The following is a 25,716-nucleotide window of genomic DNA, read 5'->3' on the forward strand; positions in this document are numbered from 1 at the left end:
TCATTCAAATCTCAGATAGAAGCTGTGGCACCCTGCACAAATCACTTAACCTCTATATGCCATAGGCAACTCCCTAGGGCTTATCTACTAAGTCACAGAGGGGTTCCTCAAAAGTTATAGTAATTTTTTAATTAAAAAAAGAAAAAGGAACATGGAAAGGTAAGATACAGATATTTGAGTGAAGGTCAACAGCCAAAGTACCTATAAGTGAAGGAAAAAGGAATTGAGAATGAATAAAGAAAAAGTTAAGACTAAGGGGCTTTAGGCTTATCCTTTCTTGCTTTAGGCTTATCCTTTCTTGCCGTTTGACTGGATTTGATTCTGTTAATCATTCTTGACTTTCAAAGATGCTAAAAGTCATCAAAATCTGGGTGCATCCTTGACCAAGACAACATTCAGTAACCATGCAGTTCTGACCCCCAGCCTAGTCTCTCTCCTTGGGGAGCCCCACTGGGCAGACACCTGGTTTCAAAGACCTGCTCAAAATGTGGCTTGAGACAGCACTTAGGCAAGAGTATTTAAAGGGGATATTATCTCAGTACAGCCCCTCATTAATGAGTAATTAGACTGCTGAAAATAATTAACATTCCTTTTGACAAAGAAAACAAAGGGCTCATTACATGCATTAGGACAGCATCAAACCAGAGAAGGATGGAAAGAGGGTGAATTCACCACTCAAGCTCTATACATACCCAGAAAGGTATCTTGGTGATTCAAACCAAATAATTAAACCTGTGCTTTGAGCCAGGACTTGGACTGATTCAATGGGACTGAACCTCAAGGTGAGTGTGGTCCAAAATGGATGTCAGGTAGGATAAACAAAATGAGGACCTATAGTGATACAACTTCAATAAAACTTAACTTTTATTAAGCATCTACAGTATACACGACACTACATGGCCACTGGGAGATGTACAACATTTAAATAAGACAGGGATGCCCTCAAAAAGCTTGTAATCTAGGAGAAGGCTAGGGAATATGAAATCTGAGGGGGCAATCCTATTACTGTGAGAGATAGGTAATGTTTGCCCCATTAGATTGTGGGCTCTTTAAGAGCAGGGACGATCATCTGCCTCCTTCTGTACACCCAACTTTTAGCACAGTGCCTGGCACATAGTAGGTACTTAATAAATGTTTATTGACTGATTGACTGTGGTAGAACAAAGAGCACTGGACCTGGTGAAAGGAGAAATCATGTCTTGAATAATTTAAGAAACAAAGACTAGTATCTAGCCTCACAGAGTTGCACTAAGGATCAAATAAGCTAATTATATGCAGTGTTTTCCAAACCTCAAAGGACTAGATTCACATCAACTTTTATAGAGAGCTATTCAATTGTATTCTCTTCTTTATATGAATCCACCCCAAGCTACTTAACTGTACCCCAAGTCACTCATGATCTCTTAAGCATGAAGGCTCATTCCTACCTATATTCCTTTGTTTGCCATGGTTGCTCCTGATTAGAATGCCCTCCCCACCATCTATCTCATCTTTAAGTCCTATCCATACTTCATTAACTCTTCACTGAGTCTAATCCAATTCTCAATAACTTTTCTCTCTTCTGAGTTCCTATGGCCCTCATTGACCAAACTAACCATTGGGGTTTAACTACATGTTGCCTCGTGACACCTCTTATGTCTTGTTTCAACAATTAAATTGTAAATGCAAATCAACCATGAAGTATCAGCAGAATATTGGCAGGAGAAAGGAAAGAAATAGGCATTTATTAAGCGACTACTGTATGCCAGCCACAATGCCAAGTGCTTTACAAATGATTATCTCATTTAATACTCACAACAACCCTGGAAAGTAGGTACTATTATCATCTCCATTTTTATATTGAGGAAACTGAGACAGACAGGTAAAGTGACTTGCCCAGTGCAGCAAAAGCTAGTAAGTGTCTGAGGCTGGATTTGAACTCAGGTCTTCCTAACGCCAGAACAACCAAGATGCCAATATTGGTATTAGGAAGTCCTTGTTTCAGGGGGAAGCGTGGGTTTGTTAAAAGTACTATATACTCTCAAATGCAATTTACCTCTTTCTATTCAATTCTGGATCCAGTTCAGTTTTCGTACAAAGTATCTGTCCAGCTCTAAGGGCAGTTCACCCAACATAGTACAACCATCAGGATAACAGACCTACTTCATCCATTTGATTTTTCCTATACGAGCAGTAAGATCATTTTTTTTTTAGTGATTATGGATCTCATATAAGAAGCTTTGCAATGTTCTGTTGTTTGGTGTAAATGGTGCAATCCAAACAGTAGCATCTGGAGGACCTCAATGCCACTTCCATTTGGACTAAGCCCAACATCCATCCTCCATGACAATGGCAAACACCTTTGGTGAGCATGTGTCGCTCTATGATAGTCATCTGACAGGTCTTTTATTTTTTAACAAAATTAACTTTGTTATTGAATCTTCCAAGGAATTTAAAATACACTATGCTGGGTATGCTTTGCTAAAATATAAATTTTTTTAAGCAATGGATTTCTGTTGGGAAGGAGAGAAATGTGGTCAGTTTAATTCAAACAACATTTATTAAACATCTACTGTGTAGAGCACTGTGCTAGGCAATGGGGTTAAAAAACAAAGTATAGATAAGATACTATCAGTATTTATTAGGTGTAAGGCATCATCTCTGCCCCCATGGAGCTTACAGTCTAGCAAGTAAGGCCTCCAGGCTGGGCTATACTGTAGGAAGACTCTCTCTCAGAGGGATCATTGATCAGGCAAATGAGTAAAGCCAGCTGTCCTCTGCTGGGATCTACTCATGCCTCAAAAAGCTTCACTAATTCAACTACATTAAAGAGAAAGTTCCACAGAGTAAAGCTTAAGCTTCTAGTTTTATGTTTCATTTTTTTTTAAGAGTAAGTTCAAGAAGATATTTATTATAGCATTCAGAAGTCTTACACTGTGCAGAACAGTCTCACAGTCGGTCAATAAATACTTATTAAGAACCTACTATGCAGGTTTCATAAGTTAAAAATAAAATATTTTTTTTAAAAAAGAACCTATTCTGTGTCAGGCATTTGTACTGTGCTGGGGATACAATGAAAGGTAAAAGATAGTTCCTGCTTTCAAGGAGCTCACAGTCTAATAGGGGAGACAACATACACACAACTATGTATAAGCAAGACACAGGCAGGATGAATTGGAAATAATCACCAGAGGAGAGGCTAGGATTAAGGGAGATGAAGAAAGGCTTTCTGCAGAAGGCGGGATTTTAGCTGGGACTTGAAGGACGTCAGGAGGTGGATATGAGAAGGGAGAGCATTCCAGGTATGGGAAATAGCCATAGAAAATGCCCAGAGTCAAGAGATGGAGTGTCATTTTAGCGTTACAGCAAAGTCACTGGATTGCAGAGTATGTGGTAGGATGTAAGAAGATTACAAAGGTGGGGAGAGAGGTGGTTTATGAAGGGCTCTGAACTCCACACACAGGATAACTGCCAGGGAACCACTGGAGTTTACTGGGGAGGGAGGGGCAAGGGTAGACATGATCAAATCTGTACTTTACAAAGATCATTCTGCCTAGATGCTGGCTCCCTGTCTTTGTTTCTGTCTTTCTCCCTCTGCTTCACTATGCCTATTTTTTGAGATATAATATTTTATTTTTCCCCAATTACATGTTAAAACAATGTTTTTAACATTCTTTCTTTCTCTTGAAGATTCCTAATGTTCCCATTTCCTTCAGTGAGGCACTTTGTCCCCCTCACTGGGTCCTGCTTCTCCTTACCTTCATTTCTCTCTTTTCCTTTTCTGATAAGCATGCAGTGGAACCCCTTCACAATGCCAGTGTTGGAAAAAAGGAGCACATACCTACGTACCTTTTCTCTACCACTGTTCTGTATTGGGTTATGTGATTTGATACATGGAAAAATTTTTTAAAGCTACAATTCTCATACTCTCTATTTTCACCTTGCAAGGGCATTTCAACTCAATCAATCAGGATTTATTAAGCACCTAAGTGTCAGGCACAATTCTAGAAACTGGGAGTACAAATACACTGCCTTCAAGATGGCAGTGAGGGACCATGATAAAAATACAGGATCTAGTGGAGTCAGAGGATCTGGATTCAAACCCCATCTTCAACATTTACTAGCTGAGTGAGCTTGGGCAAGTCATTTAACCTGGGCTTCAGCTTCTTCAATTGTAAAACAAGAGGGCTGGACTAAATGGTCTTTGAAGCACCATTTGATTTCTAAATCTATGATCTTAGAAGCTGATCCTATTTGCTTCTCCAGGATTGTCTTCTCCAGGCTTCTCCACTGCTCCCACCCACCATTTATAGACTTTAATCCCAATAGCCCAGAGATCATTCTAGTATTTATTACATACCTACTATGTGCCATAATAATATCCCATCTCTGCTTTTTGAAGAAGTCTAATCACTTTCATCTATGTCTTACATTATATATTCAAAATCTAGTCACTTTAAGCAAAGTTCAAACAAATACAAAGCAAAGTGTTTGAAAGGGTAGCCCTGCCAAAGAGACAAATGAAATTAAGTAAACCACAGCACTATATACATTTATTCACTCAACAAATATCAAACACCTATCATATTTTGCAAAGTACTGTGGTAGACAATGAATTGTGGGCTGTTATCCAAACATAACAGTGGGGCCGAAAGAGAACAAGGTAGCAACTAATTTTCAAAACTAAGATGTAGTAATCCCTTAGAAATTCTCCTTTACCTTCAGTTCATCCCCCCCTCCCATGGAGAATGAATAATTCCACATTATATTTCATTATATTTGTATGGTGTTCTTAACTTTCCAAACCATATCTAGGCATATTACCTCCTTTTATACTAACAGTCCTGGGAGGTAGAGCAGGTATCCCCATTTACAGATAAAGAAACAGGTGAGGTGGCTTGAATAAGCTCACATGACTATTTACAGAACCAGAGCTAAGACTTTTCCAGAACTGCTGACTAACCAGTTCTCCTCTATCTTATACTGGTAAAGTTGACTTTTTTTGGCACCCAAGTGTGAAACTTTACATTTATCCCTATTTAGTTATAGGATTTCATCTTAGCCTGTCAAAAGCTCTGGGGATCCTGATGGCTATCCAGTATGTTAGTTATTCCATCCAGTTCTGTGTCATCTGCAAATTTAATGAACATACCATCTATGCCTATATCCACATCATTGATAAAAATGTTAAAGAGCAAGAAGCCAAGCATAGATCCATAAGGCTGTGAACCTCCTGCCATAACACTGACAGCAAAACATTAGCAACTACTCTTTGAATCCTGCCATCAAACCATTCTAAATCTGAAGTAACTAATAATCTCTAAATTGTCAAATCTAATGGCCTTTTCTCAGGATTCATTATTCTCGACCTCTCTGCAGCCTCTGATATTGTTAACCATTCTGTTCTCATTGATATTCTATTCTCTTCATATTTTTGTGACCCTGTTATCTCCTGATTCTCCTTCTGCCTATTTGACCGCTCCATCTTCTCACTCCAAGAGTGAGTATTCACTGGCTGTCTCCAATGCCTGGAACTCTCTCCCTTCTTATGTCCTATTCCTAGATCCCTGCTTTCCACCTTCTGCAAGAGTCTTGTCCTAGTCCTTACTCTTAATGCCTTCCTTCTGAGACTATCCCCAATTTATCCTGTATATACCTTGTTTGTACATAATTGTTTGCATGTTGTCTCCTCCATTAGACTGTGAGCTCCACGAGAACAGGGTTTATTTTTTGCCTTTCTTTGCATCTGCAGTGCTTAGCACAGTGCCTGGCACCTATTAAGTTCTTTTTTTAAAAATTATTTTATTTTTAATTTATGAAATCCTCATAGTAGGTGCTTAATAAGCATTTATTGACTGACTGCCAGAATGTTCTGCCCAATATACGACTTCTGAATGCTATAATAAATATCTTTTTGAACTTACTCTTAAAAAAAAAAAAGAAAACGAAACATAAAACTAGAAGCTGAGTATACATGCTAATATTGTCTGATCCAGATCTCTCCATCTTCTCTACAAAATAGCATAAGATATTTTATTAAAAACCTTACTAAAATCTAGGTAAACTACATCTAAGTATGACCTTCACCTATTAGTTTAGTAATCCTGTCAAAAAAGGAAATGGGGTTAGTCTGGCATGACCTATCCTTGATAAAGCCATGATGCTGGCTCTTTGTAACCACTATTTGCCTTTCAAGATGTTCACCAAATATCTCTTTAATTATCTATTCTAGAATTTCCCCAGGAATCCAAGTAAAGCTCACCAGATTATAGTTTGCAAACTCTGTTCTCTTACCTTTTTAAAAAAAATTAGGATGCTTGTCCTTCTTTAATGTGATGGGCCTCTTTCCTGTTTTCCATAACTGTTCAAATACTGCTAAGTAGCCTGACCCACTCACATCTGCCACTTCCAAGAATGTTGTTCATCTGAGACACATGACTAGAATTCATCAAGGACAGCTAGGGGTTGTTTCTTACTATCTTCTTCATTATCTTGGGTATAAACAACTTGCTGATTATTTTTATTTGTCATTTCCGGTGCAAAGATCATTCTCCTTGGCAGAGAAAATAGAAGGAAAATAGGAATTAAGCAGGTCTGCCTTTTGTTTCTTATTCATTCTTATCATTCCATCTACACTAAGTAAATGTTTTATACTTTTTCTCCCAATATAGCTAAAAAAATCCAAAACCTTTTTTATTGGCTTTCATTTTCCTTATCAGTCTCAGTTCATTCTGAAATTTAGCACTCTTATCACTCATTTTTGCAGAGCCATGTCACATTCATATTCTTTCTCTGTTATAAGGTCTTGCTTCCATCTTCTGTACCTTTCTTTTTAAGTCTAAGTTGATTGGTTAGTTTCCTGTCAAGGCACATTAGTCTCTTCAAATAAATCTCATTTTCTTTCCATGGTGAAATTGTTTCCCTTTGTATCTTCAGAATTTCATTCTTGACCATCTCCTGTCCCTTCCTTCTGAGTTGACTTTCCCAAAAGCATTTTACTCCAGGGGTTCCTACAATCGTTTCCTCTAAATCCTTTAAAATTTGCTTTTCCAAAACATAGGGGAAATGTAGAACAGTGGTATCAAACTCAAATAAAAGAGGGGCCACTCAGTTATACATAAGGATCCCTGTGAGCTATATGTTGATTTAGAAATCCACATACTGTGTTCTACTGAATTTTTATTTATTTTGTGAAATACTTCCCAAGTACATTTTAATCGGGTATTGCAAACTGAATGTATAGACTATACACAAATCCACACTCTAGAAAAGTGGTCACTTCCTCTCAGGGTTTCTATCATTATATATCTGCAACTAGTTCCTTATTACTAAGAACAAAATTTTCCCTTGTGGGTTCCTCTAACTTTTGAATGAAGAAATTATCACTAAGCAGTCATTAGTCAAGCAGTTATTAGCTACTCTGTTTTTGGCAGGGAATAAGTTGTAAATGATTTTTAGATAACTAAAATCACCTATCACTAAAATATCATGCTTCTGTGCAAGCTTGTGATCTATTTTCCAAACTTCTTATCTATAATCTACTCCAATGACAAAATCTCTTCTGCTTCTCCTTCTACCCAAACACCTTCTCATCATGCTTCTTCCCTATGGTTCCTAGATTTCCTCACATGAGTACGACTTCTTAAAATATAGTACTCCTCTTTTCCCCACCTCTTTAACCTTTGCTAGTTTTTTTTGGTAAGCTTCATTCCATCAACTCTTGGGAATATCTGAGGTCAAATTTGCCTTATGTTGTTTGCTAACTAAACTTTGGGCATTTGTGTATGGATAGTTGAGGTCATGGGCTTTACTACCCAGAGTCTTTCTTAGTAGTTCTGGGTCTTTCAACTTCTATTCTTCTTTCTTTGTAGTGATTCTCTATGACATCTTGCTTGTCCAAAAGACACCAAGAGTTTGTGGAAGAGAGAGGATTAGAACCTCAATCTCTTGCCTTCTTTTGGTTGTAGCATATTGTCACCCTCCTGTAAACCCGGGATATTCCTGTCTTCTTTCTCACTACACTCTAAGCCCCACTCTCCATTAACAAGCTGATCATCAACACAAACAACTGAGTTAAATCTTGCAGTAGCAATGGAGAGATGGACTAGAGAGATCCCTCTGGCACCGTAGAAATATCTGGACACAGGAACAGCCTCCAGGATCAAATCTGTGAGCGTCTTCCTGTCTTGACTGTCTTCCAACAGTGCCAACTTGGAAATGTTGATCTCAACAAGCTATGTATAGATATGCAGCAGGTCTGTCTATCCTGTAAACAAAAGCAATTCAGCCAAGGAGGATGATGATAGGAGGAATAATGACCTAATTGGCATTAGACTCAAACAGAGTGGGATGACAGGTAGGACAGACTTCTATAATGCTTAGTCACTTAATTTTCAAGAAATTTCAGAGCACTATCATTTTTTTTTCCTGCCTCATTAAAGTACTAATACTGTTGGTGACTCCAGAGGCACCAGAATAATATTCATTTAATCCTTGGGATAAACTAATCCCAGAGTTAAGACAGCCTACAAGGAAAGGTTTTCAAAACAAGAATTGTAATAATAATAGTGTTTATACAAGTAACACTTCACAATCTACAAAGCAATTTTCTCATTTGAGTCTCATAGCAATGCTATTAGGTAAGTAGTATGTGTATTATTATCCTTCCTTTCAGCTGAGGAAACTGAGGACTAGACAACACAGAAAGTTCTAGGCAGAACTAGAATTAACATCCAATTCTCCTGAGTCCCTACATATTGTCCTGTCTAGAGATATTCTCTTCTATCAATGCTTTGCCAAAGTTCATTTTGAATCCCAGTTGAATGATATGAATAACAAGTCCTATATGAGGAATGGAGGAGAATATGGACTGGGGGAAGAGATCATTTCTAGCTTGAGGTGGTCAAAGAAAGCTTCACAGAGGAGACAGGATGTGACTTGACCATTGAAATACAGGCAGGACTCAGGTAGGCAGAGTGGGACAGGAAAGTTATTGCAAGAAGAAATATCTTGAGCATAAGTAGAAAGAAGGAGGAGATAGCTAGAAAAAGTTCTGTGGACAGCTTTAAATGCCAAACTGAGGAGTTTGGACTTTATTCCACATGTGAACTTTGTTTTTAGCAAAGGAATAACATAATCAGAATTGAGCTTTAGTTAGTTTAGTCTGGCTGCTTTGGGCATGATGAATTAGAAACTGGTGCAAAAATCTGGGTAGAAGGAAATAAACTAGGGTTTGAACTGAGGGTATATCAGTGAAAATGAAAAGGAGGGGAGAATGGACCCATTCCCTAAGAGATAACAAGCCAAAGGATACAGATGATCAATGACCATGTGAAAAAAATGTTCCCAATCACTATTAAGAAAAATGAAAATTAAAACAACCCTGAGTTAGTACCTCATACCTATCAAACTAAGAAAGATAGAACTAGTCAATGTAGGAAGGACTGTGAGAAGCACATGCACATGAATACATAGTTGGTGGAACTATGAATTGATCCAACTATCCTGGGGAACAATTTAAAATTATTTGAGAAAGATTCATAAACTGTTCATACCCTTTGACCCAGCAAACCCTCTGAGAAGCATACATTCTAAAGAGGGCAACAACAGACAAATTAAGTCCCAAATATGCTAAAGATTTGCAGTGGCATCTTTTGTAGAAGTAAAAAGCTAAAAGGAAACTGGTTGCCCATTAACAGGAGAATGGCTGAACCTACTGTGGTATTTGAAAGTAATGGAATATTGCTGAATCATGAGATACAACAGTTAGAAGAAATTCAGAGAAATGTGAAGATTTGTATGAATTGATGCAGAATGAAGAAAACAATACATACAATGACTACAATAACATAAATGAAAAAACACTAAAAGACATGTAAATTAAAACAACGCTGAGTTATTACTATCAAAGTAATAAAGATAATCAGACCTACCAAAGTAACAAAGATAATAAAACACAGAATGGCAATTCCAGCTTTGGTCATTCCAGGCAATGACCAATATTGATTCCAGAGAACTGATAAAGGAAAGACATTTCCTTTCCCTTTGCAAAGAATTTGGGACTATGGGTATAGTAGGTAGCATTCTCTGTATGACACAGTAATATATGGGCTAGTTTAATTAGTTAAACTGATTTTCTTTTATGTAAGGGAAGGTTCTGTGGAAAGGAAGTTACTGAGATTATGAATATGATGTTGGGGGCAGTTAAGCAATACAGGGGATAGAACATACTGGGACTGAAGTCAGGAAGACATATTTCTGAGTTCGAATCTGGTCTCAGATACTTACTAGCTGTGTGACCCTGTTTAGCTCAGTTCCTCTTTAGTAAAATGAGCTGGAGAAAGAAATGGCAAACCATTTCATTATCTCTGGCAAGAAAACCCCAAATGGGGTCACAAAGAGTTGGACACCACCAAAAGACTGAATAATAACAACAGACTGATGTAAAATGCAGGTCACCAATTGTAATGGTAATAGGAATTTGAAGGTATTCCCTGCCCCTTAATAGGTTTAGGTGAATCTGAGGATCTTTCCTGATTTGAAAATAAACTCTCAGGAGCAGCTAGGTGGCGCAGTGAATAGAGCACCAGCCCTGGAGTCAGAAGGACCTGAGTTCAAATATGACTTCAGACATGTAACACTTACTAGCCATGTGACCTGGGGCAAGTCACTTAACCCCATTTGCCCTGCCATCCCCCCTTCCAAAAAGCCAAAAAAAAAAAAGAAAGAAAAAAATAGAAAATAAACTCTCTCCCCTAACAGGCTGAATGTGGTCACATGGAGCCTGTGATGGGAGGCTTGTTTTTCAGGAGGCACAATTTTTTTTTACCAAAGTAGTCAAGTAGGTCAGGAGGGTTGTGATATTCTCTGACCCTGGAGAAGGTTATATATACCTCTGAGGAGAGTTTTTGCTCAGGGGCTCACTCTGGGAAGAGTTGTGTGATTTGGCCAGATGAGAGTCTGGGAAGCCGTTGAGCCCCCCAGCTTTGAAAACCCAGATGTTGGTGCTTCTCTCTCTGGTGACTAACTAGGTATGGAAGTAATGGTCAAATAGCTTTTAGAAGCCCTGTCTGCTGGTCTGCTGAATTGTGTTACTTTCTCTGTATGTATTTTTGTCTGCTTGTAACTTCTGTTTGTTTTCTCTGAAGTTCAGGATGCTGATTTTTTCCCCTGAACTAGGTAAATGATATATGTTTGATTGACTAAAGTAGTATTGTTAATGCTTTTTGAGTTGCTTTCCTTTAGAAAAGCAAATCAAAGAACCTGTACTAGCAGCCATCTTGGGTATGGTAGGGTACTTGCCGCTACACCAATAAAACATTTTTTTTTTTGGCTTTTTGGAGGGGGGAAGGGAGGGCAGTTGGGGTTAAGTGACTTGCCCAAAGTCACACAGCTATTAAGTGTGTCAAATGTCTGAGGCCAAATTTGAACTCAGGTCCTCCTGACTCCAGGGCCATTGCTCTATTCACTGTGCCACCTAGCCGCTCCCAAAACATTTTTTTAAAAGAATAGACATAAGGGACCTTGTTGAGGAAGACCAGCAATGGCTCATCCTACAACCTGGGGATTTCATTGGTGTCAAACTCATACAGAAAACATATCCCTGCATACTAACTTAGAAACCACAAATTAACATTATTTAGTTGCATTTATTTTGTTAAATATTTCCCAATTACAGTTTAAACTGGTTGCAGCAATACTTAGTAATTTTGTGACCTTGAGTTTGACACTTCTGAACTATGAGACACTAGGTCAGTCTCAAGCCTCCTACTGAGGATTTAATTACTTTCTAGCAAGTCTTATATATAGATCCTGTAAAAATCACAGACCTGGAGCCTTGCCAAAAAATGACCCAAGCCAACTGAGGTGGCTTAGAATTCCTGTAAGAGAACCCTAAGACATTTGGGTCACAAGGACTTTAAAACTTCATTCCATCTCATGCCATTTTTAGGACTCAAACTCAAAGTTCCTAATATAAACCAACCCCCAAATAGCTCCTTTATAAGCAGGTATGAAATAGACATCCAATGGGTGGGATACAGGAAATTACTACACAGCTGAGCAAAATGGTGGCTCTCCTACTAGACAGCTGCAAAGGGGTTGAGCATTCTTTTCTCAGACTAGACATAAGACATTCCATACTCCACAGGGGTTCTAGAAAAGGACAAAGATGGGTTTAAAAGGATGTAGTCAAGTGTGACTAGGTGGCTCAGTGCATAGAGTACCAGCCCTGGAGTCAGAAAGACCTGAGTTAAGATCCAATCTCAGACACTTAACACTTACTAGCCATGTGACCTTGGGCAAGTCACTTAACCCCAATTGCCCTGCAATCCCCCTTGAAGAAAGAAAGAAAGAAAGAAAGAAAGAAAGAAAGAAAGAAAGAAAGAAAGAAAGAAAGAAAGAAAGAAAGAAAGAAAGAAAGAAAGAAAGAGAAAGGAAGGAAGAGAGAAAGAAAGAAAGAGAAAGAAAGAAAGAAAGAAAGAAAGAAAGAAAGAAAGAAGGAAGGAAAGAAGGAAAGAAAGAAAGAAAGAAGGAAGGAAGGAAAGAAGGAAAGAAAGAAAGAGAGAAAGAAAGAAAGAAAGAAAGAAAGAAAGAAAGAAAGAAAGAAAGAAAGAAAGAAAGAAAGAAAGAAAGAAAGGAAGAAAAGGATGTGGTCATCCACCTTTTTTTTTTTTATTTTAAAAGAGATGTTAACTTTCTTTACACTTTCCCAAAATGGTCCTTCCTAGATTGTACTGCAGCTCAGAAGAGTAAACCTTCTTTGACTTAAAATAATAATAGCTGTCTAGGACTTCTATAATATTTAAGGTTTGCAAACACATAATCTCATTTGAAACTCACAACAACCCTATGAGGTATATGAGGTAGTTACTATTATTATCCCCATTTTGTAGATAGGGTAACAGAGATGTTAAACAGTATCTGAGGCAGAATTTGAACTCAGGTCTTCCTGATTCCAAGGGCTAGCTTATCTTCTTCTAGGTTCACGTCCTTTGCCTCCTTCGCCATCTATAACTCTAGACAGGCTAGGTTACACCCAGAGAAAGACTAAGCCTCACAGAATATCAGAATTTTAGAGTTTTTTGTTTCTTAGCTATAATCCACCTAATCAAATCTCCTCATTTCGATGAAGAAACTGAAGCCCAGGTAAGATAAACCACTTTCTCAAAATCCTATAGTATCACTTACCTGCCCCAATGATATCAGAAAGGGTCATATAGCCTACTCAAGGGAGTCCTAAGACCGAGATTCTAGTCATAAGACCTTTCTCTTACACTAATATCTATATGACCCTGGGAAAGCTACTTTCTCCCTCTAGTCTTCAGTTTCCTCATGAATAAAATGAAAGCAATTGTCCCTCCAAGTGCTGATTTTCTGGTGTTATGAAGCACAGTGCCTGGCACATAGTAGATATTTACCAAATGTTATTTGACTGACTGACAGGAGAATAGTATTTGAAGCCAGAGGTCCTGGGATTGACTCCTAGTTCTACTACTTAACCTGTGTGACCTTGAGCATTTCTTTTGATCTGTTTCCTCTTCTTTAAAAAAATCACCTCTTTAAAAAGGTATCCTTCAACTCTCTATGCTCACTGAATCCCTATGATTCTGTTATTATAACTATCTGGATAAATTAAGCAGGTAGGTGGCACAGTGGATAGAACACTGAACCTGGAGTCAGGAAGACATAAGTTCAAATCCAGCCTCAGATACTTACCAGTTTTTCCTCATCTGTAAAATAGGCATGAGTAACTACCTCACAGGGTTCATCAAATGGGATATGATTTGTGAAGTGCTTAACACAATGCATGGCACAGAACAGACACTGAATAAATGCTTCTTTCCTTTCCTTTTCCCCTTCCTTTCTCTTTCCTTCCTTCCTTCCTTTCACAAAAGCAGCTGGTCAGTTCTGAATAAAATAATGGGGTCCCTAGGAATATCTTCCCAGAGACACAGGCTGTTAGAACCATGTTTTGCAAATGACTGTCTGGGAAGCCAGTCCTAAGACTTTAGCCATGAAGAGAAGCCAAGAGAGAAAAAGGCATCAGAAATGGAGGAAAGAGTTAGGGGCTAAAGAGCAAAAATAACTACAAAAGAAAGACTGCAGGTATCAGAGGGGTGATAAAACCACCAACAATCATGTTGAATGAAGTCCTGGCAAATGAAGGTGAACAGATAAAAAACTGAAATGGGGCCTGTAAAACATCCCAGTGGCAAAAGTATTCATTGGAAGAAGGCTGGCTCCCCTGATATCAGGCCATCTAGTCTACTTTCTGATTTCAATGTGCTACCTTTCTGAACATTCCTCAAAGCATAGCCATTTTCAAATATGTATTTGCATGCTCAGCACCTTTCAAAGGCATATCACATGGTGTGTTGTCCACAATAGTTCCCTTCTTCTCACACACTTAAACTTAACACCCTCAACCCTGTAGGGACAAGATCACTTAAGCCTCATTTAGTAAATGAGGTTAAAACCTCAGAGGTCTGAAGTGAGTTGCCCAAGGTCGGGTGATATAGGAGAGAGATCAGGAAATAAACCTGGATTTCCTGATTCTTAATCCCTTTGCCAACCAACAGCTCTCACACATTTTAAAGATACACACTCAGTGACCTAGCAACACATATGTCTTTATCATGTCTAGTGTCAAAGCTGATTGTTTAACATTTAGTGAGTAACAGAAACTGTACAGGACATGAGCAAGATTCTAGTAGTTTTAAAATTGCAAACTCTGCAGGTGTTATTGGTGAAGGTGCTCAGATAGTAAAATATTTCTTATACACATTTGTAGTTTTAAAATTTTTACTGTTATATTTTGTCTTCACGATACCAATATTTCCTAATGGATTAATCCCCTTTATGCACCCTTTTCCTTTCTTTCTCTCATCCTCTCTCCTTTCCTTCCCCTCTTTCTTTCCTTCCTTTCTTTCTCTCTTTCTTTCCTTCCTTCTTTTAATCTTATATTTTGAGCTAGTTAGGAATAAACAAATGAGAGAGGTCAAACCCTCCTCTTCCAGATGGTTAATCAATAAGAGCCATCCCTTATAACAAAGAATAAAAAAGAGGGGAGTGGGAAAAGCAGTTCTGCAAAATTAAGCAACATTAATCAAATCCAACAGTATATGTAGTATCCATTCACATATGTTTCTAAGAATGACAGGGGAAATTTTAACTCATCCATTATTAGGACCCTGCCTCATCACCTCCTAACACTGGAATTTCTTTCTGGCAAGAAGAGAAGACAGGGACAAGGCATGAAGGTTGACCAAGGGCAGCTGTGAGAAAGGAGACAAGAGTTGTCAGCAATCTAAAAAAAAAAATCCCTTACAGATTTTCCAAGGGCTGGTGGTTTTTATTTCTGAGGTGGGTTCCTAGCTGCTGCAGAGTCTAGCCTGTACCAAATATACAAGTTACATATCAGAAATGATTGAGTCTTGGGAAACACAGTTGATTTTGAAGAACGAATCACTGCTTAGAAAGCTGAGTGAAGAATCCCCTCTCTGTTGGCCTGCAAACTTCTTTTCTGGCTGCTAGCCTTAGCTCCTTAGGGCTGGGCTTCCAAGGCCTTACTGAAAACTCAGGTCAAGTGACCTTTCTGACTAGAAGCTGTCCATTTAGAAACTCATGTGATAGTTGAGTCATTCATACAAAGAAGGAAAACAATGAAAGAAAGAATGAACCTGCTAGAAAGCATTCAAGGCCAAATGTGAATAGTTAAATACCTTACCTCCATATAAACTACTGAGTTTGAGGAGAAAGTAGAGAGCAGGACGTAGCTTTCTCTGATTAATCCCCTGGTATCTCTCTCAGATCATCTATATTAAATTCATGATGGAAAGCTCAGGGAGAGGGAGAAAGGGACGGAGGGAGAGAGGGAGAAAAGGAAGGAAGAAAGAAAGAGAGAACCAATCTTTTCCTTTCGTTCTTTTTCTTCTTCTCTCCCTTTCTTTTTTGTTTCTTTTTCTCCCTTCATTCCTTCCTTTCACTCGTTTCTTCTTTTCTTTCTTTCATTCTTCCTTTCTTTCTTTTTTCCTTCCTTTTTTTCTCATCTAGCTATTTGGGAAGAAACAGAGACTAGAGAGGCCAAACCTTCCCCTTCTAGATGGTTAATCTCAGAGACGTTGTCCCTTCTGCAAAACTAGGAAAGCTGAGATAGCAGTCCTAAAATGGTAACAAAATCACCACTGAGAAAACAAAGGGGAAGATGTATGCCTGTGGTCTTAGTGGGGGAGTGAAGGGGACGTTGAAAAATGGGAACTGATGGGGAGGATTAGTTTGAGCTAATTGACTGTTGGGGTGAAGTACTGCATCTTGAGTCACAGGACACAGGCAGCAGTTTTCCCTAACTGGGGTTCAAACTCCAGACCAAATCACACTAAGTGGGCCTTCATAACATTTTCATTGTAGTTGTTGTCATTTTTTAGTTGTATACAACTCTCTGTGACCTCATTAGGGGTTTCCTTGGTAAAGATAATGGAGTGGTTTGCCTTTGCCTTCTTTAGCTCATTTTACAGATGAGGAAACGGGGGCAAACAGGGTTAAATGACTTGTCCAAGGTCATATAACTAGTATCTGAGACCAAATCTGAAATTAGGTCTTCTTGACTCCAGGCCCTATGCTCTACCCACTGTACCATCTTGTATTTTTAGACAGAAGAAACTGAATGTGCTTCCCATGATGGAGAAAAATGGATAATATATAAACCATGGATAATATATAAACCTATATGGAAAGCAGAAGGATAGCTCCATCTATTTTAGCGAGGTAATATATGTATGGATAAGTCTCAGGTATTTCTCAGCATCACATTGCCAGAAGCTACCTCCTTCTGCACCCTGTCACTAATGCCATCTCCCTGAATCAATCAGTGAATCCCTACTATGTGCCAAGTCAGTAGCTAGCAGATAGAATGCTGGGCCTGGAGTCAGAAAGACTCATCTTCACGTAGAATAGGGATTCTTGACCTTGAGAGGGTCTGGGGGAACTAGGATGGGAAAAAATATCATCTTTATTTCAATAACAACAATAATAGCATTTATATAGAGCTTTAAGGTTTGCATATATGATTCCATTTGATTTTCACAACAACATTTTGAGATAGGTGCTATTATTATCCCCACTTTACAGATGGGGAAACTAAGGCCAAAAGAAATTAAACAGCTCATAAAGGGTCTGAGGCAGGATTTTAATTCAGGTCTTCTGGAGTCCATGCCCAATGCTATCATACTGTGTCACCTAGCTGACAGGATAAAACTGGTTTCCTTTATAATCAAAAGTATTTTTCTTTTATGCATTTAAAAGCATTATTCTGAAAAGGGGTCTGTGGGTTTCACCAGACTGTCAAAGGCAGTTATTACACAAAGTTAAGAACCCTTAACATAGAGGCTGATGGCTTGAGCCACATGTGAAAGGAAGGGATTTCCTAAAGTTCAGGGCCTAGAATTCAAATTTGCTATTCCCATGGGCTACCTCTACCTCCCTCCCTACTTCAGATCCCTCCCTGACAGGCAGCTGTGATGCCCTTGTGCTAGTTGGCTTATCAGTTACTAATGTATGTAAAATATTCGTTCATTCAAGAAGCATTTAAGTGAATACTATGTTCCAGGCACTGTGTTAATCCCTGGGGATTTTTTTTTTACACCAGCCCTGTGCTTTCATTGGTATAAGAAGCTTCCCATGAGGAAACTTCCTCAATCAATTTAGTTCACTCTCTGCTCTGCAACATAGTCTTAGAGTCTTAGTAAGTTCTCTGGGCCCCTGAGAGGCTGAGTAACTTGACCAGACTCACAGAGCAAGCATTTGTTGAAGGCAGGATCTGTGATCAGGTCATCCTGAACCCAGGCAATCGTAGTTACTGTTGTCCAGTCATTTCAGTCATGTCTGACTCTTTGTAACTCCACTTGGGGTTTTCTTGGCAAAGATACTGGAGTGGTTTGCTATTTCCCTCTTCAGCTCATTTTACAGATGTGGAAACTGAGGTAAAGAGGGTGAAGTGACTTGCCCAGGATCACACAGGTAGTGTGTGAGGTCAGATTTAAACTCAGGTCTTTCTGACTCCAGGCATGGTGCTCTATCCACTGTTCTGCCTAGCTGCCCCTATATTCCAAGGCAAACTCTACATAAAACTGCCTATTTTGCACTATGCTAGGCAATGGGGATACAGAGTTAAAAAATAATACTAAAACTGTTCCTGACCTCACAGAGTTTATATTCTAATATGGTACAGCAGATAGACCCAGAGTCAGAAGACCTGAGTTTGAATCCAGCCTCTGACACTTACTAGCTGTGTGACCCTGGGCAAGTCACTTAACCTCCATTTGTCTCTGTTTCCTTATCTAAAAAATGGGGGTAATAACAGCACCCACTCCCAGAATTGTTGTGCAGATGAAATGAGATAAAAATTGTAAAGTGCTTAGCACAGTGCCTGGCACATAGAAAGCACCATGTAAATGTTAGCCATTGTTACTATCGTTATTGTTATTATTATTAAGTGCTATACAAACTTCACTGCTATTATTACTGTTATTATTAATTGGAAGTTTCACAGTTTAGACATAAGACCAATGGATTTCCTTGGATGTTTGACTCTCTACTGAGCTTCAGAAAAAAAAGCCAGTTCCTCCGAATCTATACTCACAGGTAAAAGATTACAGTGGAGACATGTAGCAGAAAATTGGGATTGACAAATGAAAAGAGGACCATACAGTGTGGAAGGATGGAAAGAACCTGGCTTTGAATCCTAGCTTAGCTCCTTATTGCCTGTATGACCTTACACAAGTCACTTCCTTTCTCCTGACCTTTATTACCTTATTTGTAAAAGATGGAGGTTGTCCTAGATCTGCGGTTTTTAAGGTTTTTTGCATCATGGACCCTCTGAGCAGTCCAATGATAATGCTTTTTAAATATGCAAAATAAAATACAAGATTACAAAGGAAAACCAACTATACTGAAACACAGTTATCAAAATATTTTTAAAAACAAGTTCCCAGACCCCAGGTTAAGGACTTCCGTAAAGAAAGTAGAAAGTAAGCATTTAAAATCTGCACAACAACCCTGTTGAGGTGGGTGCTGTTATTATCCCCATTTTTCAGATGCTGAAAAGTGAAGCAGACAGAAGTGACTTTCCCAGGGTCACACAGCTAGTAAGTATATGAGGCTGTATTTGAACTCAGGGCTTCCTGACCAACCTGTCCTAGTGATCTATTGCATTACCTAGCTGCCTCTGCACTAAAAGATCTCTCCTGTTTCTAAATCCTAGAATCCAGTTTGATTCTCTACCTCCCCTTAGCCATAGCTAAAACTCTAATCCTTAATCTGACTCCATTTCCTGCCAAAGGAAAATAATAACTAAAGCCCAAACATAGTGAAACCATGACGGTGGAAATAATCACAAGAACAACAACAATTATAATAGCTGGCACTCACATAGTGGTTTTGTTGGGGTTTTTTTACAGAATGTTTTAAGGTTTGCAAAGCTCTTTCCATGTATCATCTCATTTGATCCTTAACAACAATCTTGGAAATTGGGTGCCATTCTTATTCCCATTTTACAGATGAGGAAACTGAAGCAGAGAGGTCATTCTCAGTGTCACGCAACCAATAAGTATCTGAAGAAGATCTGAGTTCAAGTTCTCAGTTCAACTCTGTTGCACTGAACCACTAGCTACCCTCAAAAATTTTTAGTCGTATTTTATTCAATATTCTTTTTACTCTCAAGTAGTGTGGCTTGTTGGAGGCTTAATTTCTGCTCAGAAGAGATGATGGGATCTTCTTCAGCAAGGTATTCTTTATACTCAGATGATGTAACAAAGGGTATTGGATTGAGTGCTTGCTGGCATACTTTGGCCATAATTTAAAAGAAATGCATCTATAGCATAAAATAAACTAAAAATCAAATGTCTATGTACAACAGACAGAAAGGAAAGGACAGTGGGGCCAAAGAAAGAGAAAGCATAATGAAAAGCATACAAATATAAAAATAGCTTGGGGGGAGGATTAGATTCTCCTCCCCCCTCATCCCCCTACTTCTCTCTCTCTCAAGGACATAAAGATCTGACAGGCTGTGCTGATAAGATCCAAGCTGCTTTGCTTGCTGGCCTTACCCACCTGGCTAAGGGAGCAGGAGTCCAAGATGGGATCTTTCTGCTGATGACATCTGACTCTGTTACAGGTACAGAGCTCAGAGGACAATTTTGTCACTGATGCATGAGGCACAGCAGAACCCATAGTCCTGAGGGTTCTGGCAGGACTACAAACCAGGACTGCCAATAAAAATCAGAAGGACTGGGTCCAAAAAGGAGCTGGGACCCAGAGGCAAAGGGGGCATTTTTATGCTGCAGTTAGGATTTTTCTGACAGTAACAGCACTTTTAAAGCCAGCACTGAAGTTTCCCTAATGCAAAGGTTTTAATTTAGACCTTTCTGGCAAAATAATACCTTACTTAGCATTTAGCACAAGAGTTCTTAACCTTTTTGATGTCATGGACATCATGTAGTGTGGTAAAGTCTATGGAACCCCTTTTCAGAATAATGTGGTTTTTATTTTAACAGTATAATTTTAAAATATAGCATTGGAAAATACTGAATTTTAGTTAGAGGTTAATGAAAATAGAGAATTTTTTCCCACCCAAGTTCATATACTCTTTGAAATCTATCAATAGATAGATCCCCTTTAAGGGTCCAAGGACTTACTTAACACTTTTCATTCAAGGTCCTCAAAGCACTAGATATTCAAAAATCCACATTTCATCTCTACTAGAGAAGATGAAAGAGTTCCATTTTCTCCCCATTTTACAGGTGTTAAAACTGGGGCACAAGAAGACTCAGTGGAAAAAAAAAACAAAATACATTTTATTTCAGCTATCCTGGCCAGTCTCTCACACGAAAAGGGGTGGGATGAGGGGTTAGAGGCCTTTGAATCCTAACCCAAGGCTCTGAGAAAACAGCCTGGGCTTTCTGATATCAAAACCAATATCCAACCTTAATCAGGGATTGAGCACTGGCTCACCCTGGCTCTTTTCCAAGGAATGGGTCACTTAGTAGTATTAATTTAAATATTCTCCAGCCTAGCACCTCTTTCTAGTTACAAGTTAAAATTCTTCAGAAGTTAGTTCCCCTGACTACAAGCCCACCAAGCAACCTCAATTTTTTATTAGCAGTTTCCTACTTTTTCCTTTTTACTTGTCCAAGAGTCCCACCCCCACCACTTCCACCCTGAAGTAACAAAAACCAGTCCTGTAACTCAATCACTCAACCACTAGGGACCAGAAAAAACAACTAACTAATCTAGTCACAAACATTTCTACGTAAATGCCCAGACTGGTCCATGGAACCTAACACTACCCCAAATAGGATCATTTTCCTCTTTTCCCTGAAGTAAGAGATGGAGCTGTTGACAACTTGGCATGTCAGTTTGCCAGGCAGTCCTCTGTCCCATAAACTTAGGAAATTTAATTTACTTTGTAGCTGCATTCATTTATAGGCTGAAATTTACCCAGTTCAGTTAACCCTGAAGCCTCACCTTTCCCCAATTCCCTTCTATAAAACAGAGAGCTAAACCTGCTTTCCATTCAGAAGATAATGAGCTCTGAAAAGGCTCTTCTTCCTAGAAGGTGAATGGAAAATCAGGACAACCCTGTCACAGGATCAGAGTCAGGCAGCCATGAAATGCCACAATTTTCCTGGAGAAGAAACCTTTCCACTAAAGGGTCCACCTCTCCCCTAAGAGGTATCCCACATTCCACCCTCAGGAGTGGCCTCCTCCAATCTCTTGTGGGAAGAAGAAAGGAAAGAATGAGACCTCCCAGTGACTCTGCTTTGAATAGTAAACGTAGGAAACTTGTAATCAAAGCACAAAGAACAACTCGGGAGAACTAGGTGTACCAGAGCACTCAAGGTTACACAGTGGGAAAAGGTTCTCTGGGCTTTCGGACTCCTCTCCCCAAGAGATATATTGAAGCAACAGCAGCAAAGACAGGGGGAAAAAACCATCAAACACCTATGGGGGGGGGGGGCGGTCCTGGAGATGGGGAATAGAGTTAAACCAGAAAGTCCCTGAGGAATACTGGGGTCGGGAGAAGAGAAGTAAAGGGGTAAGGAAGGAGGAAGAAAGGAAAAGAAAGAGGAAAAGAGAAAGACATAGAAGAGATGCTAGTGTCTCGGTGTCCTTGCCAGAGAAAGGTCTGTGCAGTCCCAGCCTCTCTTATCCCCACCCCCAAATCTTCCTGCTGTGTAACTATACCCTCAAATCAGAATGAAGAGCATCATGTCTAGCTGCAAAAGGTGTCTGGGATCAGGCTGCAGTGCAGGGCACTCCCTTGCAAATGGAGGTGTCTATGTGTAAACCCTCCTTCCCCAGCCTCCTCTCCCCCTCCGCCCCCCAACACCTGCTTTTCATTGTACAGGAATGATGATTCTGGAAGGCTCCCTGTCTCCTTTCTCCCAAGAATCCTTGTGTTCACCAGTTCTGGGGTAGCAAAGCCCCAAAGGTTTTTGATCCATCGGGGAAGGGGGTAGGTTGGCACTGTCTCTATGATCGACCCCCCCAGTCCCAATCTCTGTCTCCTGTGTCCTTAGCATCTCTGGACCCGAACCTTTCAAACCCTGGAACGCCCCCAAACCTTGCTCCTCCCTCCCCCTCCCAGTTCTACCTGGGCTGCTCCCCCAGCCTGTGAGGACTGGAGAGGACCGAAGGTCATCCCTTGCGACTGTCCCGCTACACCAGGGGATGTTTGCCTTCTACAACCTACTACAGGAGAACGTGATGAACGATGAGCCCGGGCCCCTTTCCTCCCCTTTCCCCAAAGCCCCTTTGTTTCAGGCAGGGGAAAGTTGCCAGTTTGCACCTCTCCCTCCCTCCCCAACCCCCCGCAGAAAAACCTAAACATGCAACCTTCTCGGGAGCCAGACTCGAAAGCGAAAGCAAAGGAGGACCAGGAATGAAACACCCTGCAGTGTGCGCGCGCACGCACGACACACATTCACACACTTACAGACCCCAACAGATCCACACACCCACGTCACCCCCTCCGATGCCCACCAGCCGCTTTGCCCTTCCTTTTTCTCCCCCTCCCTGCCCCGCACTGGCCACCTCCCCACTGCAGGAGGCCTCTCCAAAGGCTCCAGGCGGCTCCGGGCGCACCTACCAGTGTGGGGACTAGAGGCTGAGACCATTGGCGCGGGGGCACGAGGCCCACCGAGCCAGCCGTCTGCTGCAGGTGCTGCCCAGGAGAGAGCTCTCGGCTCCTCTATGCGTCCTCCTCCTGCCCGGACTGGAGCGCTCGCCGCCTCTGCCTCCTCCCCACCCCCACGGCAACCTCTCCAGGGAGCGCAGTGCCTCGCTCTCGGTCTTCTCTGCTCCGCGCCTCTCGGTTCTGCCACTCAGACCCGCATTGTCTTATCCTGCTTAGGAAGATGCCTGGAGAGCGAGAGGGTAATTGCAGCCGTGGCTGAAATTTCAGTGTACCAGTGGCACTTACCCATAGTATGGATGCGGTAGCAGACTGCACATGCTCCCTTCTGCCGGTCGGCCTTCCCCCAATCCTGCCTTAACTCCTTCACTGCTTGCCCTGGCTAGCGCCTGGTAGGGTCGACCTCATCTTCTTTCTATGTCCCTAGGCTAGAGATTGTTGGGGGATTGGAAAAGAGGGAGCCCCGGATGAGGATGGAAAACAAATTATGTCCCCAGTTGTGTGATACAGGTGTCCACTAGCCTTGATTCCTTTACCCTCCTTTTTCCTTTCTACTCATCGCTTCAAGACCCAAGGACCCCCCACTTCTCTCTTCTCCTTGTCCGTTTTCCGGATTTCCCAACTTGAAATTCACTTCCCCCTTAAACACACACATGCACAGTGTAGCGAGATCCACAGTGCAATTTTACCCTAAATATTTTAGCTTTTTTTTTTTGTCTGGGGCTACTTAAAGTAGATGCATCTAGCTTCCAAGTGAAATAAGTTTGCTCTTTCTAGGGATGATCTGGGTATAGCTGAAAGTCAGGGTGTCTGGAGCTTTCATATAAGGGGCTCAATTTGCTGAAAAACCTGGAAGTCTGTACCTATTGTGGCCTTGGTTTTACCTTTGGTGGATGGAAAAATATCCTTCCCTATGTAGCCTTGTTCCAATGCCTAATGATAAGGCAGATGTGACCTTGGATTCCCAAAAGCTATGTCAGTGTCACAAGAGTAACAGATGCTCATGATATGTCATATTCTCTTTAATTATTTTTACTTATTTGTGTGCTTGCCTCAGGTTGTTGATAATTTGAAAGCAGGAGTGTCAGTGTTGCTAAAGATCTCTGTGCCCCTCCCTCTCACTGAGACTATACCAAAAAGCAAGCATTATAGCAGAATGAAGCACTTTGAATGGAGGAATGGAAGGAAATCTCCCATACATATTCTCTTGCTCTGGAGAAAGACTCCCTGTTACCCCTTCCATTGGGCAGAGGGAACAGACTCTGGCTTTGGGCCTTCCGCCCTTAAGACAATAACTTCCCGTTGATGGCAGTTGTGGCTTGCTGCTGCTCTTTGTCCCTAGAGATGTGATAGAAAAAGTGAGATCACACTGAGACCCAGAACAGGGACCACAGTGAGGGGAAACCTAGGCCCAGAGAATCAAGGAGCATCGGAGAGAGATAAGTAAACCAGATAGCAAAGACAAGGGATTCCAAAATCCTCAGTGCCTAAGGCCAGGAGACCAAAACACTTTCTGGCATTGCCCCAGGTTTCTTCCTTGCTTTTTCTCTTCTAATCTAAGATGCAGAGTTGGGCCTTGAACTACAGCCTCCATCCCCATATGCCTTTCCCATTACTTGCAGGGATGGGAGGGAAGATATGGTTGAGCAGAAAACTTGTGTAGGAATATTGAAACGTTTCCCTTTACTATGCTATACTAAATGAGTTACACGGCTACTGAGTATTTATTGCTTGTGTAATATAAAAGGTCAAGACTAAGCTAGTAAATTTAAAGGGTACGGCTCTAGGGCTTTTATCCCAAGGGGCAGCTAGGTGGAACAGTCACAACTCCAATTTCCCTGCCTTCCACCCCTGCAAAAAAAAAAAATAATAATCCCAAACAATATCTTTATATAAGAATTCAAAATCCAATCAGTGAGGGTTTCATTTTTTTCCCCTCGGTTATTTGGCATTTTATTGCTTGGTAGGTTGGGAGGTTCACACGAGTGCCATGGAGGAGATCTCCTATGCATGTGTCAGAGAGACCCTGATAAGACCTTTGGGCTGGTGTCTTGAGTATACAGCACTATTTGGTGAGAAAATTCTATTTTCCCAACTGGTAAATTAACAAGTTTCTTCCCTGTGTTTCTGCAGCCTTATCCAAGGCAATAATGAGCCTGTGTGGTCTGCTTGCACTACTGCAGTGCTTCAAGTGTCATATGGAATATGCTTGAAGTGTACACAGCACACAGCCCTATCACACAAGCTTTAACAGGTCTTGTCCTACAAAACTGGAAACACACCCCCTTCCCTTTAAATCTAGTGTCTCAGATCAAGCCTAATTAAGTTGGGAGAGACATCACCAGAAGGCTACCTACCTTTTTATTATTGTTAAGTTGTGTCCAACTGATCATGACCCCATTTGGGGTTTTCCTGGCAAAGATACTGGAATGTTTCACCATTTCCTTCTCCAGCTCATTTTACAGATGAGGAACTGAGGCAAACAGGATTAAGTGACTTGTTCAGGGTCACACAGCTAATAAGTATATGAGGCCAAATTTGGACTCATT

General features: G+C 40.5%; 1 long non-coding RNA gene across 2 annotated transcripts in view; it reads right to left on the reverse strand.

The window, feature by feature from the left end:
- The window catches only part of LOC138157009 (uncharacterized), a 130,064-nt gene extending 106,225 nt beyond the window's left edge, over positions 1-23,839 (reverse strand). The window contains exon 1 of one of the 2 annotated variants that reach the window (XR_011167267.1): positions 23,123-23,839. This is a non-coding gene — a long non-coding RNA (uncharacterized lncRNA). The remainder of the gene's footprint in view (positions 1-23,122) is intronic. The other variant, XR_011167266.1, reaches the window with a different exon arrangement.
- Between the last annotated feature and the right edge of the window lie 1,877 nt (positions 23,840-25,716).

This window comes from Petaurus breviceps, unplaced genomic scaffold, assembly GCF_028583685.1.
Source record: "Petaurus breviceps papuanus isolate PSGF00001 unplaced genomic scaffold, PetGlider_PUasm1.0 166, whole genome shotgun sequence".
Taxonomy (NCBI): domain Eukaryota; kingdom Metazoa; phylum Chordata; class Mammalia; order Diprotodontia; family Petauridae; genus Petaurus; species Petaurus breviceps.